We start from the raw sequence: 16,257 nt of genomic DNA, 5'->3' as shown, positions 1-16,257 counted from the left end.
ATCACAGAATATATAGAAAATGCCACACCGATATAAGCGTCGAACAATTTGGTTTTAAATCTGGTCTTTTGACCAGAGAAGCGTTGTTCAGCCTGTCGGTTCTCCTACAAAAATGCAGAGATCAGATAATTTGCTTCATCGATTACGCAAAAGCTTTGGACCAAGTCAAACACTTTGATTTAATGAAAATTCTACAGGATTATCTATCTTCCAATAAAGTCGTTCCAGAAACGCAACTCAAAAATAAATAACATATTCAGACATAACATATGTCTGAATTGTCCATATAAATAAGTTGGATAAAATTAAATTACAATAATTTTTTATTATTAAGTAACAAAAACAAAATTTGTTTAATTTGTATTTTAAGAACGATTTCCGAAGTGGAAATCGAAACGTCAAAATAAACATATTTTAAACTAAAATTATGGTTTATTCTTACTAAAAATAGCAAGTTTTCTCGACCTTCCGTCAATCTTTAACATTCTGAATGCCACGATGTGGTAGCTGTAACTTGTACTGGGTCTTTTACCTGTCACGCCACCCTGTAGTGTGATCTTCTCATTTTACGAAAAGATTATCAAAATTAAAGACAACTATAACATGTAAGTGAAGGACAAATATAAAATAACAAAGAGACAAAAGTATTTAAACAACTATAACATGTAAGTGAAGGACAAATATAAAATAACAAAGACAAAAAAGCATTTAACAGTATCGAGATGTGGGCCATAGAACAAGCTAATAATATATTGGAACAAAAAAGGTAATTAGGTATGTAATTGGCTTCCCATCCTGAGTCACATTCCACCGCCTAAACTACGAATAAGTCACTCCCTTCTCAGAGAATATAGAAAAATCCAGTCTAACCATCAACTACCCATCCACCATAATAGGCGTTATATCGAAATGAACAGACTGCGCTCCAGATATCCTGTCATGTTAAGGGCCACCTCCTTACATCAGGAACATTTCGACCTCACCAACGCTTGGAGAAGACAATGGGAGCGCGACTCACCACAGGAAGCACAGCAAATGGCCTGTATCGAACAGAAACCGCCAGGCTTTGAACTGACCCGGAGTACATGGACAACGCTAAACAGAATAAGAACAAGAAGCGGTAGATGTGCTGACAGCTTACATAAATGGGGAAAAGCCCTTGCTCCGGAGTGTGACTGTGGTGCGCAACGACAGACCGTCCGTCACATTGTTGAAGAATGCCCCCGAAGGCGGTTCCCTGGAATTTTTGACGAGTTCCTGAATGCGACCGAAAATGTTTTAGACTATATTAATGCATTAGATGTTCGTTTGTAATACTCCATGTAATGTTTTATATTGCTTTTTAAATATGTGTTCTTATTGTATGCCATACGATAAATAAATAAATAAATAAATAGGTATGTAATAAGATTAGGCTCCACTACTTAATGAATATACCGTCGGGTTGTCATATTGTCTCTGATGAAAATTAGTGGCGATCTGCTACCATACTTAATAGCACCCAATACCATAACACGGTGTGGTAAACGTGCCACTCTCTGTCAAATTGTGGGACACGTCTTTCATCACGTTGCCTTTTTTTTGTAGTTTCCACCTTTTATCTACTTAGAATATTATATTTGTTAGTTTGAAGTTTGTCTTTAAGAAAATCCAAATTATTTCTGAATAATTTAAGAATAGTTAAGTGTAAAATCATTTAAACCTACTTGAATATTAATGATTGAAAGTTTCTTTATATCCGTGTATAAACAACATTAATACCTTTTTTATTTTTGTAATTTGTCCTTGGTGTGGTTGACGTTTTTCCTAAATCCATTATATTTTTTAAGTGATAAAAGTTGACCAAATGTCAAACGTCTACACAGTTAATTAACAAGTTTTAGTTTATTAAAATTATTTTCGCATATATCATTTACATTTGTGTTGTTTGCAAAATATTATTAGTAAGTGTGGAAAAGAAGTAACATGGATTTATTGTTTTTCGTCACAAATTGCAAACATTTGCTGTTAAACTAACCGATGATTTCTTCCCGTACAAAATGATCAATGAGAAAGATATGACTTCTGAGGTTGACGAAAGGGGAAATGTTAATACAGAAATTGTATAATCTGAAATATGTTAAGAACATATGGATAAACAAAAAACTGACACGTGGTTTCTATTTACATTTATACAAAAATCATAAATAACATGTAGGACCACCTAAAGAATATAGCTTCACGTATTAACATTGGCTTTAATCAAAAGGATGTATGTGATGGAAAAACAAACAAAGAAGATAAAAGCAACAAGCAAATGTAAAAAGAGTACCAAGTAAACTTATTAATGACAATGGAGAGGTAATCGTGGACAAAGAGAGAATTGATAATAACTGGAAAAATTACATACGTAATTAATTTTTTGATGAGTGGGAAAACCAGTCCCCAATACCTACGTTAACCTATACCTACCTATACTAGTGGCAGAAAAAAGAGCAGCCATATTATTGCTAAGAGAAGAGACAGCTCCAGGACCAGACCAGAGTACAGTCTGAATTTCTTAAATTCCTTGATGATGAATATTTAAGAATACTATGTAAACTCTTCAATAATACCTGTGACACAGGCAATATTTAAAAAAAAATTGCCAGTTTTAGAATTTATTACATTACCAAAGATCCATGGAGCGAAAAAGTACGGAGAATATAGGCTGATAAGTCTAATGAGCCATACAATAAAACTAAATATTATAATAGTAAAAAAAATATACAAGCTATGCGAAGAGAGAATACCGGACAAGGATCGATGAAATGCGTAGGTACGAGAGATGCACTGTTCAGTCTACAATACAAAATTTATACTAGAACCAATCAGCCAAAATAAGAAAAAATCGTACAGATGAAACGACGAAAGCGAAACAGATTTTGCGAGTATGCGAGAATGTATGAGAAATATTTAGTGAAACCTTGAAAAAATTGCGAAGACGCAATATTTCTAAATGGAGAACGCCTAAATAAACAGCCGATATGCGAATGACATCGTTATTTTTGATAGTTCAAAAAGTTTAAGACAGCTAATCAACAGAGTCAAAGAAGTAAGTAAAAGATTTGGACAAGAAAAAACATCAAAAAGTAAATTTATGGTTATTATCAAAAATGAAATTGGTGACACCCAAGTGCTTATCCAGAATATACAAAGCAATAGTCAAACAGTTTACCTATCTTGGAATAATAGTAAACGAACAATGGGACAATGCTAGAAGTGCATTCAACTACGTGACTGCTAAACTCTTTAAAAGCCACAACCTTAATCTGGATATAAAGTAACGATCCTACGATGTTTTCGTAACGAGGAGTTGGGACAAGAATACCATGGTTCAAAAACATGAAGAAATGGTTCTCCACAACAACAACTAATCTATTTAAAGCAAAAGTCAATCAAATAATTAAAGTCAGAAACGAATAGAACGAAAAAAGAAAAATTATAACAACAAATATTACCGAAGAAAAATGTCCCGTCCTCAAGACGGTGAAGGAAATTATTAAACAACATTGGCATTTCCTTAAATTCTCGACAACATTATCCGGAAAGATTTACTGATTTTTGTTTTAGATAATTCAACAGTCACCTCACAGCTATAAATTCTGTATTAAATATTAATTACCGAATGATTATTCTGCTTTAACTGTAAAAGATAGCAAATATAAGATAATAATTTCATCTTTTATGAAACCCTACTATTTTCTGAAAGTTACTTAAAAACACTTAAATCTTCAAATTTTTCGGTAACTTAACTAAGGCAAATGTTCCCATCCGAAAGCCGTGTGACCTTCGAAAGACAAGGAGTGAATCTTCATGCTCCGCTCTGGTCACTAATTCTGTGATGTAAAATAAAATCGAAGCTCGGTCAAGGAGCTTCCACTCGGTACTGGATAAGTAACGAACAAACAAAGCAACCTCAGTAATCCGAACACTATGAGACTGCATCTCGTTATATTTCATACATTAAGATAGAGAGGAACTACTTAGCAGTATATAGCAAAACTTCGATGAAGATCAGAAAGCTGCAAACATAGATGTACAGCATACACAAAAGATCTTCTAGTTTTCAGCGTGGAAATATCTACGAAATCAAAAAACTTTTTTTTATAAAAAAGGGCAGTAGTTCATAGCTTTTATAATAGCTTTAATGATGTAATTATTAAAAATAACGCACGGACTTCATTTTTTGGAAAATTATTTTAAATAGGATCGTAAGTCAAATACTATTTTATTTAAATGCTTTTACATACATATAATATTTGTTTTTGTTAATGGCACCTGTTAAACATATAAATATTATGAGATCGACATTTTTTAAATGACAATATATGGCATGTGTGTCTTTAGTAGCGGACTAAGGCTAAAGCGGACGCTTGGAAACATTATAATTCCGGGCCTATTTTTTACTCTTAAAACATACTTTTCGTTTGGTAGTTTTGTTCCAAAGCATATAGTCTGTAGTTCTATTTAAATATCGGATTCCAAGAAAAAAAGGAAAATATAATGTACATGCACAAAAATTAAATAAACATAATATATTAAAACAAACAAAAGTAAACATAATTTATTAAAACAAACAAGAATACTTCAACAAATATACTCAAACATCTTTCTTTTATATCACTTGGAAGAACAGTGAATAATGATGGTTAGTTCATCTACACGAGATATATAATATATCTGGCGTTGAATTAATAATAAATTCGATAAAAAATTTGGCTTTCCTTATTTCGTTCACTATTGTGAGTCGTATATTTTTCGATATAATAGAAATATGTATATTTCTGTGTTCACGCAAAAATGAGTTCAAGCATTCAAAAATGTAATTAATTTTTGACAAAAATTTTATGTTTTTCCTTTATTTTTTAAATAAAATACGCTGCTCAAATTAAAGCTAATTTTTTTCTTAATATGATAATATAAGTTTGTTTGAGAAAATTAGGGTTGTCAGCTGTTAAAATCGTGGGGTATGAAAGTTAAAATAAAAGACAACTAGCGAGCAACACTACTGGTTTGAACTGCCAGTTGTGTCAGTTTTTAAAGTATGCGTCGATAGATGTATACTAATAAACATATTATCACTTGTCAAACCAGTGCCGTTGCGACCTAATTCTATTTTACTTTATCTTTGATACCTCGCATTTTTAACAGCTGGAAATCCTAATTTTTGACCATTTTTTCTTAGGCAACCTTAAATACTCGTATTAAGAAAAGAAGCTTAGCTTTAATTTGATATAAAAAACATGCATATACGTCATAAGCAGCGGATTTTATTTAAAAAATAAACGAACGAAATAAAATATTTGTCAAAAACCAATTACTATTAATTGAATTAAAAATATTTGCAGTTACTTTTAGACTGTCAACCTATTATCACTATATTCTCCTAATTTTAAATGTATGTAAAAATGTGAGTTTGAAGTTATGAACGTAGTGATCCTGCAGTAGCATCTTGTACTATGTGTATGCATAATTGCATAAACATGCGAACGTTCGTCCACACTTGTCGACTTTATTAATCTAGGATTCGGTATAATTTGGATATGTTTTTTTTTTTTTTAATTAATTTTTGGACCCCAAAAATTACGGGACCTAGGCACGTGCAGCTTAGGCATGTGCCTAGGACTCACTGTTAGTCCGCTCCTGTGTGTCACTTTTAGTTTTTTCTTAGAAACAAAAAGAGTTATTCTATTATTGAGACACAACGGAAGATAATTTCGATAATTTAAAGTCGCCACTTTGAAGTGACAAGATGTAATCACACAAAAATCTAAGAATATAACGAGTGACACACTTTTTAGACGGAATCATGATTTTACCAGTAAGCACTAAGTAAACTACCTTCTAATACAGAAAAACATTTTAAATTTCCTTACAGAACGTGAATACGATTTTGTATAATACACTCGTGATATCAACCAAAGGTATTATGTATTAAATTTACCACACTACCACCAGGATTCGAATAAAGCTTTATTAGAGTATGTATTAATTTAAAGAAAAATAGGTTCCTTTGAAGTAACAGTAATAAAATTAGTATAAGTTGGCCAAAAAATATAGATATGAAGTAATTAGTTTACCACCCTACTGTTGCGTTTTTAAGTCAATTGAATTAATTTAAGCGAATATTAAACAGGAAATAAGAGAACAAAAGATTTCTATACGCAAAATATGACCATTCAACATGTATTTTACAGATAATACATCTGGTAAATATAATACTTCTACAGAATATTTCTAGGTATATAAACTCTAATTACGGTATAGAATATTCCTAGGTATATCAACTGAAGTTTTGTGAGTATGTATACAATTATTATTCTATAGTATTAAAAGACTTGAAATAATACCCGAATAATATACCAATTCTTTTTTATTTTAATAATAGGTATGGTAATCAAATAGTTAAACTGAAAAGAAAACGCATCTTGTCAAAGCGACATTTTTTGTGCGTTTTAGATCTACAAAATGTTTTACATCTTGAAAATGAGGTTCCCAAATATTAATGTTTTCGATTATTTTAGTTTTTTATACATTATATCTTTTATTTAAATTGAATTAAAACTAAATTAAAAAATATATTAGCGTATTAGCTATTTTAACAAATAATAGGTGGAAATCAACCGTTAGATTTAAGACTGCCTCGTGTTATACACATTCTGTTTATAAATAAAAAGTTACCGTAATAAAACATAGCAATACTATGAAATTATAATAATTTGCATTAAATAACAGTTAGAAACTCTACATTTTATGTTTTGCCACTTTTCATCCAGTAGGAAGGTGAAATCAACTTGACCTAAGGTACAATTATCAATTATTCATCTGATTTTGCATTCTTGCTGGCTGAAATCACGATTGGACGAAGTTAATAGAGCATTAACTCAAGTTATTAAACTCTCTTCAGCATACGAGAGCAACAGCAATTCGTCCGCTTCTCACCGAATAACACGAGGAATGGAATAGATTGTATTAGCGATGATAACATTCTTGTTCGATTTATCATAAGCCATATATTGGATGATCAAGTGTTATTACTTCCTTAAAGCCACAGGTACTTTGTATCGATTGTAAAACAAACATTAAATGTAGTCAGCAACGTAGTAGACCTAGCCAGTGTAGTAGCAGTTATAAAAGATGAATTAAAAGTTTACTTTTAAAGTATAAGTTAAAAACATTAAATTATTATCGATTAACTTAAATAATAGGCTAATATGCAAATCGCGTATTTTAAAAATTACAAGTATTTCTTGTAAATCAATTTATATTATATTTCCATATTAGATACACCAAACGTTGATATATTAATAGTAAATAATTCGATTATAAGTATGACATTTGATTATTATGCAGGGTTGGCCCTACTCAAAAGAGTCCACTCTGATATTTGGAAATATTCATTGGATTTTGTGAAAGTGCTGAAATAATTCGATTTTTGTTCCAAACGGGTCACCTTTTAACGGTATAGACATCTGTAATTTGTTAATACCTTTCCTTTTAGTACTACAAGCCCTTAATTTTAAATAGGGAATAGATCATGTATGGCATATCATTAGAAAGGTATTCATGATTTTTGTTTTCAAATTAACTTTGTTCTTGTGAAAAAGTATCAATTTTATTAAAAGTGTTAAACCTCTTAAAAACTAAACGTAACGCCTATGTTTTCCTAGTGTTAACGACACATTATTTCCATCACGTCAAAAACTACATAGAAAGATTGACTTATTTGAACTGTTGTTGGTAGCGTTTAATAGGGATATTAAATAAGTATTTTTTAAATTAGTTCGAAATGGTTTATTCTATCGAAGAACACGTTGAAATTATTTCCATATTTTTAAAAAACGCAAAGTGTGCACAAGTAGAACAGCGAAATTATTGAATCAACTATAAGATAAGAAATTTTATCATTCAAAAAATTTCATAAAACGGGATCAGTATCTGATAAAAAAGGAAATGTGAAAAGTGTATTCGTCTGAAGGGAAAGAGTAGAAATTTTAGGACATGTTAATTTGGAACCTACTTCAAATACTAAAAAAATAGCTCAAAAATCTGGTTTTTTGGGTACTACTCTCCGCACAGTACTGAAAATTTACAAATTCCATCACTATCAAATACACCAGCTACAGGAAATAAATGAAGATGACCCCTACAGGCGACTACAGTTTTGAGAGATTATGACTGAGAAATAAATAGTAATCCAAACTTTCTATTTAATATTTGTTTTTCGGATGAATTTTTTTTAAATGGTACTCAACACAATTATCGTTATTGGCCTGATGAAAATTCATAGTTTTCCACAAAACGCATACCCAACAGCCATTGAAATTAAACGTATGCATAGGACTTTAGGGAGAGGGTTTTGTTGGGCCTTTTTTAACAAAATTATTATTAACAAAATTTGAGGGGAGGACTATATCTATTATTATAAAAGGACACATACAGTTGATTTAATTTTGACAGATATAATCGAAAATGATAACAGTTACTTAGAATATAATTTGTTTTTACAATACGATGTCGCACCTCCGCATTCTAGCATAAACGTAAGGCAACTTATTGAACAGTTTCCTAAGCAAATTATTGGACGAAGAGGTTATATTGAATGACCAGCAAGATTCCCTGATTTAACCCTTTTGGATTTCTTCCTATGATGTTGTTTAAATACTTCCAAATGTTCGTCGTAATTTCTAAAAGCGACTTTATGATTGTATAGACAAGGATGGATATCATTTTAAACATTTAATTAAATAATTATAGCTGAATAATTATGAGTTTATTAATGTAAAATTTAGTTTATTTTATTTACGTTACATTTAATAAAGTTTCCATTTGAAATTGACACTAGCAAAACATAGGAGTTACGTTTACTTTTTAAGAGGTGTAATACTTTCAATAAACTGGTTTCCAATAGGTTGCCAATTTAGTTTTAATGTAGTTTATGTAGTGGCGGGAAAAATTTGAAATTACCACTTGCAAAACATAGGAGTTACGTTTACTTTTTAGGAGGTGTAATACTTTCAATAAACTGATACCTTGTCACAAACGTCGGTCGGATTATTATGAAAAAAAAAAAAATTATAGATACCTGAATTTTTCAGCGAGATACTGCTCTAATGGCATGCCACTGTTTTAGAATTGTAAAGTATTTTTTATTAAAGCAAACAGTAAAATCGACCTCTTTTAGCATTTTCACAAAATCCAATCAATATTGTCAAATACTAGGGTGATTTCCTTCAAGTGGCTCTGTATTATTATTTGCAATATTACGATGCTTTCAAATGGATTAAACTCTACAAAAAGTTTTAGAGTTTAACTTTCAGCAAAACATAAACACCTAATATTGTCTATTTGTTTATGTTTAATTTACCAGAAAATTAGCATTTTCTTCCTTATTTCAGCTATTTCATCATCATCATCATCATCATCATCATCATCATCATCATCATCATCATCATCATCATCATCATCATCATTCTGGCTTTACAAACCTGTGTCTAGCCTACTCAATAATTTCTCTCCGTTGGTCCCTACCCACAGCCATCCTCCGCCAAGCACGTATTCCCATATTTCTAATGTATTCATCGATGTTTTCAAGGAACCTTATTCTGGGTTTTCCTCTTCTTCTCTGACGAATGGGTCTATCAAGGAGCGCTTTTCTTGATGTGTGTTGCATCCGAATTATATAGTCTACTCACCTCAGACGTCCTATCTTAATATAATTTATGATGTTTGATCCTGGTATATTCTATAAAGTTCGAAGTTGAGTTAGAGTTAGAGTCCAGGTCTCTGAACATATGTTCGGACTGGGCATATTATTTTTTCTTTAAAAGTAACGTCTTTGTGAAGTTTATTAATTAGTTCCTAATTAAATTTTATTTTTCAATCGTTCCAGTTTGTTCTTTTATTAGAGAGTGTTAAATGTTTAGAACAGTTATGAATGAGTTTAGAACAAACTGGAACAAATATAGAGAAGAAATAAAAACATCCATCAATCTAAACTTGCCTCTTAAAAGTGATAGTGACATAGAAAACGCAGTTGCTCACTTAACTACAGTTATTCAGCAAGCTGCTTGGACGTCCACCCCAGAAATTTATTACAAACACAATTCCGAGTCCTATCCTGCACACATAAATACACTCATATTGGAAAAAAGAAAACTGCGAAAGATATGGCAGCTCACTAGGCATCCAGAAGATAAAACAAATCTGAATAGAGCTTGCAGACTACTCAAAAGAAAACTGATCCAACAAAAAGACAGTGGAATCAACAAATATTTAAAGAACCTCTCACCTGCAGATGATACAAACTATTCGCTGTGGAAACTAACAAAAAAACTTAAACACAACGAACAAATGAATATGCCAATCAGGAAACAAAATGGCACTTGGGCTAAAACTGACATAGATAAAGCATATACTTTTGCAAATCATCTATGCGAGGTATTTCAACCGCATCAGAGGGAAGTCTCAGTTGAAGAAGAACAAGCTATCCATGAAGTCGTAAATGCACCATATCAAATGGCTCCACCTATTAAACCTGTTAAGAAATCTGAAATCAAAGAAATAATTGATAATCTGGAAATTAAAAAGTCACCTGGATATGACTTAATATCTAGTTTAGTACTAAAAAATCTACCCAACGAAGGCGTAAGTTTAATTACTTATATATTTAATTCAATATTAAAAACAGGTTATTTTCCACTCCAATGGAAAGTTGCTCAAATTGTTCTGATTCCAAAACCTAATAAGGATCACACGGAAGTATCTTCATACCGTCCTATTAGCTTGTTGCCTATTATATCTAAAGTATTTGAACGGCTTTTTCTGAGAAGACTGGAGCTTATTTTATATGACAGTAATGTTTTACCGAATTATCAGTTTGGGTTTAGGAAACAACATGGTACTATCGAACAAATTCATAGGGTGGTAAAGACTATCAGAAATTCGCTTGAACAAAAAAATTACTGTACTGCTGCATTTCTAGATGTCTCTCAAGCATTCGACAAAGTTTGGCATGTAGGTCTTATCTCCAAAATTAAATCTATATTTCCTCATCCCATAAGTTCACTTTTAAGATCCTACCTGACAGATCGATTCTTTCAAGTCAAAAGAGGTGGGGAAATCACTAACCTGTTTCCAATTTGTTCCGGAGTTCCACAAGGAAGCATACTAGGACCCACCCTCTACTTAATATTCACATCAGATCTCCCAACGACGACCAATACAACAATCGCTACATATGCCGATGACACAGTTATCATGGCTTCAAATTCTACAGCAACTGAAGCAGCCCAGGTATTACAAAATCACCTACTTAAACTAGAGAGCTGGCTTAAGCTGTGGCGAGTCCAAGTTAACAGTTTAAAATTAACACAAATAACGTTTACTTTAAAAAAAGGTGTCGCGCCACCAGTTTCTATAAACAACACTCCACTACCAGTTAATAACGTCGTTAAATACTTAGGAATCCATTTGGATAGCAAACTTAATTGGGGCATCCACATCTGGAAGAAACGCCTTTAACTCAGCTTAATCTACAGGAAAATGTATTGGTACATGAGTCGAAAATCAAATCTTAGCCTGGAGAACAAACTTCTGATATATAAATGTATTTTAAAACCGGTATGGCAATATGCAGCACAAATCTGGGGTACAGCAAGTAATACCAACATACAAAAACTTCAACGTTTCCAATCGAAAGTACTGCGCCAGATCTGTAATGCCCCTTGGTATATCACGAACCACAGATTACATCACGATTTACAGCTACAAACAGTTTGCGAAGCAATATCTGCTGTAAACTCTGTATACAAGAACAGACTATCCTGCCATCCAAATCCGCTGGCCACGGATCTGCTCAACATTTCACACGTAAGAAGATTAAAACGACCAGACCCTTTGAACCTCTAGTAAATCAGGAAAAATAGAACATAGTGTCATGGTGCGGTGAAATAACAAGTTTCTATTCAGGTGTTTTCTAAATCTTTCCTTAATTTGTGTTTTTGCCTTGTAATTCTCATATGTGTGTCAGTGATGTTTACCTGTATTAAACTCTGTTTGTTAAGTTCAAATTAGCTGATATATCATAGATTATTTTTATGTTATCTTTTACCTGGGTGCTCGCCACTGGGCAGCTTCCCACTATGTTATTGTACATATATTATACATATTGCTTATTGTTTATAATGAGACAGATTGCAATAAACATTGGATGTTAAATAAAAAAAAAAAATTTTCAATCGTTTGATTTTATTTAATTAGTTAATATAACACAATTAAATAAAATCTTTTCAAAATTACACTAAAAGCTACCATTTCTTCGAAAACCTGGATTAATATAATTCCTACAAAATATGTAAATAAAAAGATATGAATTATATCCCTTTAATGTTTCCCTTTATCCCATTGACACTATATCAAGCTGCCAAATCTGCACACCGGTAAATTAACGTATACAGATATGTTCATGTACGTGCACGTTGAAAAAGTATGTTGCAAAAAGCTGTTGTGTAGTATGGAAGATTGGGTATTGGTCGATGTATTCCTTCTTGAAAAGTAACACTTTAAATTTTTTCTATTTTCTTTTTTAAAGAATTTAAAATTACCACATAATAGGATAATTTTAAATTTATAACTTTCAAAAGCTTTTTAAAATTCCGTTTGTTATCTTCATCTTTCATATTAATAGTAGCTTTCTGGTAAGCTCCATTTCTTACAGTGAAATGAACCCTGTACACTCAGTTAAAACTAAAATAATATACATATAATAGTTCTATAATCGCGTGTTAACATTTTACATTATTATTATTTCATGAATAAGAATCAGATACAAAGTGCGAACATATAATGTATAATCTAACCTAATCCCAATCTCAAGACCAAGATGATAGATGACCTACTTTATTGAGTTCAGTAATGAAGTAGACGACTAGAGAACTGATTAAATTTATTAAAATGATTGATAACCATCATGCATAAATACTTACAAATGCAAACAATGCAATGCGATATGAAATAGATATGATTTCGTTCCTTGATTCATGGTCACTCACCTGAAAATAAAAATAAGTATTTAAATTTGTATTTACTTTACATTTAAATTTTATAAAAAAAAAACATGTAAACAATATGTTTTTAAAACTTTTGCTTTTTAATGTTCGCATATGCGATAATGTTTATAAAAGTAAAAAAAACCTTAACTTGTAAATTTTATGGGTAAAGGACAGCTTCTTGTCTAAACATTTTACGGTTTATACAGGGTGGTCCTTAAGTAATTGTACAAACAGAAACCGTAGATTCTGCACTTTAAATTATTACGATTTAAGCCAATTTGTTTTAATAAAATGTTGACATTAAGAAAGATACAGAGTGTTAAAGTGAAAATTTAAAATTTTATTTTTCGCTATAACTTTTACGTTTGTAAATATTTTTGGACAAAAATTTACGGTTAGATGCTTTTGGGTAGGTTAAATTATAATTTTATACTTAATTTAATGTAAGTAATAGAGGGCGCCACATATGGCACATATGTGGCATAAATTTGCCCTTAACTTTTTTGTTCTTTAAGCTAGCTCTATTTGTGTTAAAAAATATTAAAGACACATAATTTTTACAAAGGAAAGGTATACTTGTTAGTAACCTAAAAATTCAACTGTTTTCGAGATAAATGCATTTTATAAGTCAGCTGCACAATAATTCTCAGTTTGATATTTGTGCGGTAAAGCACTAAATACCTATAGATAACCATAATTCATACTGTATTCTTATTAAAACAACTCAAAGACGATAATGTAACATCACAAAATGCTTTGTTATATGTGCTAAATGTCTTATTGGAGAAAAGATATTTCATCTTCTTCTTTAGGTGCGGTCTTCGTATTCAGACGTTAGCCGTCATCATGTTTACAATTTCCCTTTGCTATCGCTTCTTAAGTTTCTATAATGGCGTTGTATTACTTTTTCTCTATTGTAAAATGCTAAAAACCCAAAATATGTGGTTTATGCCCTATGGTACACAACCATATTCTAGAGAGAAGGCAGTTAGAACATACTTATATACAACTTTTCTGAACATTGGATTGGTCGTGGTAGTCATATTCCTGAGATATTGATATAATTATTTAATTCATAAAAAATCCGAAAAGAATACTTATTGTTCATTACGTAAATTGTTTACCCATTTTTATTAGGACAAAAAGAAACTAGAGCACAGGTATTGAATAACACATATGTGTCCTGTTTCATAATACTTTTGCTAAAATCTAACCTGAAAGACTCAGCATTTTTACAAAAACATCATCGTTGTCCTAATAACCGATATTGTTATAAATATAGTAAACACACAGGCAATTTAGTTTAGCATAATATTAGTTCGTTAGTAAATCATAATAGTCTATTTGTTCGAGATGTAATTACAGTTACTCGTAAGCTGTAACGTAATCATATAAATAAGTAATGTCATCGATATATTCATCCATTTTACATTATAGCCACCACGTAGCCAATAATTTAATCCGCTTGATTTTGGTGTATGGGGCGCATTAAAACAACGTGTGTCATAAACATTCGCAACCAACTATGGGAAGAAATAAATACTCAGCAGTTTCTTTAGAACCAATGATGCTATTTAATATGAGGCGATCTTTTATGGAATATATTGACAAATGAATTAAAGAAAATGGTGGACATATCGAACACTTACTTTGAAAAAAAGTTATGTTATTTAGTTTAACTATTTCTTAATTTGGTTTGTAAACAAAATGTTTTGATTATGACTTTAATTTAACATAAAACGTAAAATGTTTTATGTAAAATCCTATTATTCTGTTATTTTGGCAAATCCTATTATTAATTATCCTGCTGATATATTTATTTTAATTAATATTTCGTTAACTATTACCTTTAGTTAAAGTTATTTTATACCAAAATTCAGAAGTATTAATGTTTTTGTCTATTTTTTCTTCGTTGCCTGGAGTAATTGCCTTAGATCAAAATTATGCAATTTAGAAAAGCAAAATCGGCGGTAGATGCGGTTAAGCATATTACGGACACTGTTAAGACCACAAGAAGAAGATGGGCCGCTTTGATAATGTTTGATGTGAAGAATGCCTTTAACTCCGCCAACTGGGCACACATCATACGAAAATTGGAAACTGCAGACGTGTCGGGATATTTAATAAACATTATAAAAAGATACTTAACCGACAGATATGTGTCAGTGGCTAGAAACGCAGAGATTCGATTAACAGCTGGCGTACCGCAAGGATCCGTACTAGGCCCGACATTATGGAATATACTTTACAATGGGGTACTGGACATCGACTACGGCAGAGATAGCATAGCAATAGCCTACGCTGACGATCTAGCTATCTTAACGATTAGTGACATGTATTGGGAAATTGTAGATTCGATAAACGACTGTTTTAACAAGGTAAATAGGTGGATGAAAAATAATGACCTAGAACTCGCAGGCAGCAAGACCGAGGTGGTCATTCTGAAGGCTCCAAGAAATGGGCCAGATCTGATCTTTCAACTAGGTAGCAATGAGCTGAGACCAACGAACTGTGCTAAATATTTAGGCATTGATTTGGACAGAGGCTTAAGATTTACGAAACATCTTTCGAGAGTGGTTAAGAAGGCGGACAAACAAACAGCAGCCATCCAGAGAATAACACCCAATATAGGAGGTCCTAGCAGCATCAAGAGAAGACTATATCTACATATTGTACAATCGACCCTCCTATACGGAACCCCCGTCTGGATAGATGTACTAAGATATCAAAAATATAAAGATATGATAACAAGAGCACAACGTAAACCCCTACTCAAAGTCATAAGCGCGTACAGAACCACTTCTACTATAGCCCTACAGACAATAGCAGGTACGATCCCCATCCATCTCCTAGCCAAGGAACGGCAGATGCTATACGAAAACCGGAATGGCCACTTACCTCTGGTAAGGGCGACCATACGAGAGCAGATATTAACAGAATGGCAAACGGAATGGGAGGCACAGATTACGAAAGCTCAATGGACAAAAACGCTAATCCCAGATGTGGTTGCGTGGTACAACTGCAAATTTAAGCGGGTAAATTACTATTTTACACAATTTTTGACAGGACATGGGTCTTTCAGGTCTTACACATTTAAAATAAAGAAAACCAACGATGATAGGTGCTCTACATGTCATGAGAGAGACGACGCGGAGCATTGCATCTTTCGGTGAAATGTTTCGGT

The 16,257-nt window shown here is 32.0% G+C and overlaps 1 protein-coding gene across 2 annotated transcripts in view; it reads right to left on the bottom strand.

The window, feature by feature from the left end:
* LOC140451924 (uncharacterized) overlaps window positions 1-16,257 on the bottom strand; it is an 804,624-nt gene that overhangs the window by 201,795 nt on the left and 586,572 nt on the right. The gene's annotated exons all lie outside the window — the stretch shown is intronic.

Source organism: Diabrotica undecimpunctata, chromosome 1 (genome assembly GCF_040954645.1).
Source record: "Diabrotica undecimpunctata isolate CICGRU chromosome 1, icDiaUnde3, whole genome shotgun sequence".
Classification (NCBI taxonomy): Eukaryota; Metazoa; Arthropoda; class Insecta; order Coleoptera; family Chrysomelidae; genus Diabrotica; species Diabrotica undecimpunctata.
The sequence above is the reverse complement of the archived record's forward strand: the minus strand, read 5'-3'. Positions and strand labels throughout refer to the sequence as shown.